At 35.5% G+C, this 5,044-nt stretch overlaps 1 long non-coding RNA gene across 1 annotated transcript; it reads left to right on the top strand.

The window, feature by feature from the left end:
• The first annotated feature begins 1,324 nt into the window (after positions 1–1,324).
• LOC128249809 (uncharacterized) lies at positions 1,325–3,577 on the top strand. The gene is made up of 3 exons (XR_008265930.1): positions 1,325–1,504; positions 2,635–2,768; positions 3,396–3,577. It is a non-coding gene; the product is annotated as an uncharacterized LOC128249809 (long non-coding RNA).
• The last annotated feature ends 1,467 nt before the right edge of the window (positions 3,578–5,044 follow it).

Raw genomic sequence — 5,044 nt, 5'->3', positions numbered from 1 at the left:
TATATATAAGGTATTGGATTTAACCAAACCCCGGAGGATACAGGTAATACCGAATAAGTGCTGTATACCGATTAGTTTGCCCCAGTCGTTGTATGAACAGGATTGGGTATTATAAGTCGTGTATTAGTGTGTGTATATGTAAGTATATAAAAACAAAAAGATAAAGAGAGCAAACCTTACCTTTGCTCTCTTTATCTTTTTGTTTTTATATATTTACATATATATATATATGCCGTAAAAACCCATGTAATTTATGCACTTTTTTCACAAAAATAAAAATAAACTTTTGGAGGTGTATAAATTACATGAGTAGATCATTTCCAGAATTTTTATTTTTGAGATTTTTTTTCTTTAGGGGAAAATATGTACAAAATGTAATCATTCATACCGGAAGCTGACTCATTTAATGTTAGAATAGGTTTTTACAAAAAAAAAAAAAAAAATGGTGGCTTAAATGTAATGAAATTGACTTTTATTTATGCTGGACAGTATAATGCTTACTTTTTCTGTATAAAGTTACTAAAACCATTAAATGGTTAACTATTTTCTGAAGTTTGATGTTCATGCTGGTAATCACGGTCTGGGATCATATTTTACAATGCTTGGAGTTTCTACCAATCACAATGGAGTACCATTGACATACATAGTGATATGGATATTCCTGACTGAAAAAAATGTAACGATATGGATAATGTTGATAGTATGTTTTTATTTTTGTCTGTTTATTACTAGGCACAGTTTTAAGTTTGTCGTACTGTTTATGCCAATTTCGAACATTGGCTTCATTGACATCAAAATACCTTCTGGCAGCTCTCTTGCCACGTTCAAATGCATATTCAACATATTTAATTTCTCCTTCAAAGTCAACGATTCATAAGTTCTGCTCATACTGACAATAACGGTTGACAAATTTTTTAGTTTGCTTGATGTTTTATAAGTGTGAAAGGGATTAAAATTTCAGTACTCCATATCAAAGGTTCCAACAAGAATAGGTGGAAAAGAATTCTGTTTACATAATCAGTTTGATTGGTCACCTTCCTCTGTTGGTTGAGTAAATTGTCCTCCAAGCTGATGTTTATTGATAATTAAACTTAATTTGCGACAGCTGTGCATACTTATCAGTTTTGTTTTTGTTAGTAATTCTTATCAACAACTTTTCCAGTGATTGTGATTTGAGAAAACATACAGCAGTATGCTAAAGATCGGACATAATCTCTTGTGGGCAAAAAATATAAAATGAAATTTATTATAAACAATACAAACAGTTTGTAATTTTATAGCTTTCAATGTGATACCTGTTAAACAGAAATTATTTTTTATTCTTTTTCTTTTTTTTTTCAATTTTCAGGTTTTATTTGATGTTGATATTGAAGTTGATAAATGTCCAGAGAAAGAGGCTGACAGGAAACGTACTTTTAACATCCATCCTGTTGGTCTGGTCAATAATCTAACCATCCACCTTGAGTTGCTCTGTGAGTGTGAATGTCAGAATGAAACGACTAAGGTATGTGACATTATTCCACAGTATCCTTTTATTACAGTTTGACATGCTTTTACCATATTCTATAACTTTCTTTAGCCGATCATTAGCGAAGGCATGTGTAGAGGCGCAATGGCCTAGTGGTTAGGGCAGCGGACTCGCGGTCGTAGGATCGCGGTTTCGATTCTCAGACTGGGAATTTGTGCCATAAACCATTCACCATTTTTATGGTGTCCTCTCCTTCCCTTGACACCCCAAACACATGCTTATTTTGCTTAATGGTTAATCCAACAATGGATTTACCACTCAAAACATAAAGAAATACTTAAAGGTGTATTTTCTGATGATGTGAAGTCTAAAATCTACCAAAAGTTATTCCTGGTGAAAGCCTTCATCAATAATAATACCAGTATTAATAATTGTATCAAATTTTGGCACAAGGCCAGAAATTTCAGTGAGGCAGGGGTTAGTCAACAAGATCATCCCTGTGCTTGACCAGTACTTCATTCAATTGACCCTTGTAGGATGAAATGGTACTAAGCATTTTGCCCAGCGTGTTAACGGTTCTACCAGTTCACCACCTTAGGACCACCTTATAATAATGGTTTCAAAATGCTTAGTGGAATTTTGTCTGGCATGCTAACAATTCTTCCAGCCTGTCACCATAATTGTTTATAATAATAATAATAATAATAATTATAATAATAATAATAATATTTGCGGGTTATTGACATCACGCCCTGGAGGAATGAACAAGATGACAGGAGAATATCATCAAATTTATACAAAACTGTTTGATTGAATATTCTTCTTTCTCTCTTTTTCTTTTCTTTTTCTGTCGTCTTCCTTTTTCTTTCTTTCTTTCTGCTTGTTAAAAAACTGACAAAAACTGATGATGTCATTCCATCAACGTATGGACGCTGGTTACTCTTGTTCATAGTTTACGCTTAGATTTCTGAAATTTTTAATTTTTAATCACCTTTCGGTTTGAACTTGAGAAAGACAGACGTTCTGTCAAAATATTGTTCAAAGAATAAAACATCTATTCAATCGAATCGCACTCTTCGTCTTGACTAATAATGATGATAATAATAAAAATAATAATAAGTAATAGTTATAATTTATTGATTTATTTATTTAATTTCGTTATGCAGGTAACTCAGGAATGCAGTGGTAAAGGCATAAAAAAGTGCGGTGCCTGTATTTGTCAGGAAAACTATGTTGGTCGTAACTGTGAATGCGATCGAGAGAATATTACTAATCAGGCTCTTGATGAACTATGTAGGAAGTTAGTAAAAACCTCTTTCATTATTCATTTTATATTGTTTCATTGTTGTTCATATTTTATTTCTGTGATTCTTTTTAAACAGTGGTTCCCAACCATTTTTTGTCTATGGACTTCTTTGATTCTTTGTAGCTACCCAACTACTTTAACCATCCAGTCACTGCACCCTTGAATCTCTAAATGTGCAATGCTTTACCAGTGGTGAAGTCACGTAGCTTAGTGGTTAGGGATATTCAGCTCAGAATTGTATAGTCGTGAGTTCGATTCCTGACAACGTGCTGTTTCCTTGAGCGAGGTATTTTATTTCACATTGCTCTAGTCAACTCAGCTGGTGAAAATAAGTTGTACCAGTAATTTAAAGGGCCAGCTTTGTCACATTCTGTGTCATGCTGAATCTCCCTGAGAACTATGTTAAGGATATACGTGTCTGTGGAGTGCTCAGCCACTTGCACATTAATTTCACAAGCAGGCTGTTCCATCAATCGGATCAATTGGTACACACATTGTCATAGCCGATAGAACAATTTAACCATTCAGATATTGCACCCTTTACATACACAGCAAGAATTAAAATTCAATCTAAAATACCAATCAGTTATCATCATTGTTTTTTTTTTTAATGTATTTCAGCCCGGAAAGTGGACTAATATGCTCTGACCGAGGCCAGTGTGTGTGCGGTGTGTGTTCCTGTGACAACATCAAATCTAGTAAGGACCGATTCTTTTCTGAGCAGTACTGCCAATGTGATGATTACTCTTGTGACATCATTGATGGTAAACTCTGTGGAGGTAAGCACTTTTGTTACTCTTTTGACTGTTCTCTGATAGTTTCTATGTATGTATGTATGCATGCATATCATGTATGTATGTATGTATGCATGTATGTGTGTATGCATGCATGTATATCATGTATGTATGTATGTATGTATGCATGTATGTATGCAGAGGTGGGCAAATGTAGGTATACAGTTGCTTGTTGTGAGTGGAATGTTCTTTTCATTTCTCTGTTTCTTTTTTTAGGATAAGAATTCTATTATTCTATGATCTTCGATGTGTTATTTCAGTCTTTCAAGTGCTCAAACTGATGGTCTTAAGGAGCCGAAATATATACAATGGTGGGCAAAAGTGAATATACAGTTGCTTAGTACGTCGACTTCAAGGGCCCATAGACCTGGAAGTGCTCAAACTGACGGCCTTCCACATGCCTGTGCACTCTTGAAGTCAACATATCAAGGACATTGTAGCTTAACCTGTGACTGATATATCTTTCCTGAACTTCTGCAAGAGAATCCAGAAACTTTGGATCTTGGTTTGCTGAGGTACCTCACCATTGGGGATATTGTCTGCCCAGATTTAAGCTGTTGTGAGACAATTGTTTAACCCTCTGTTAGCCCTGTTCAAACAGACTTATGATCCAAAATATTCCATCTGCACCAATTTGCCATTTGTTTTCAAATATAATGTACCTGGGACTACCATTATTTAACATGTTTTTTCTTTTTGTAAAGATAGAAGTGTATGATTTGAGGGAGATTTGGCAACTATTTTTATAGTTGAGTGGACTGCATAAGGCTTCTTTCATTGCCTTGTGAGAAGGGTATATTAACATGCTATATTGTCAGCTATTTTGATACTGAGGTTTTGATATGTTTTGTTGAAGGCTGTTGTGAGGCAGGTGTTTTGACTATGTTATGTTGTAGGTTGTTGTGAAACAGAACATCATATTATAGGCTGTTGTGAGATTGATGTTTTAAAATGTTATATTGTAGGCTATTGTGAGACAAATGTTTTGAATATTAATATGTGGGCTGTTGCAAGGCAGATGATTCGACATACTATATTGTAGGCTTTTGTGGAATGACAGTCTTCGTATGTTGTTTATGCTGTAGGCTGTTGTGAGATGATTTATTGTAACATCAACACAGACACTTGTTCTTTGTGAACTTTTTGTATTTAAACCTCAGTGGAGGCGCATTGGCCCAGTGGTTAGGGCAGCGAACTTGCAGTCATTGGATCGCGGTTTCGATTCCCAGACCAGGCGTTGTGAGTGTTTATTGAGCAAAAACACCTAAAGTTCCACGAGGCTCCGGCAGGGGATGGTGGCGAACCCTGCTGTACTCTTCCACCACAACTTTCTCTCACTCTTACTTCCTGTTTCTGTTGTGCCTGTTATTCAAAGGGTCAGCCTTGTCACACTGTGTCACACTGAATATCCCCGAGAACTACGTTAAGGGTACACGTGTCTGTGGAGTGCTCAGCCACTTGCACGTTAATTTCACG

Source organism: Octopus bimaculoides, chromosome 18, assembly GCF_001194135.2.
Source record: "Octopus bimaculoides isolate UCB-OBI-ISO-001 chromosome 18, ASM119413v2, whole genome shotgun sequence".
NCBI classification, from domain to species: Eukaryota; Metazoa; Mollusca; class Cephalopoda; order Octopoda; family Octopodidae; genus Octopus; species Octopus bimaculoides.
This window is presented reverse-complemented; position numbering and strand designations above follow the sequence as displayed.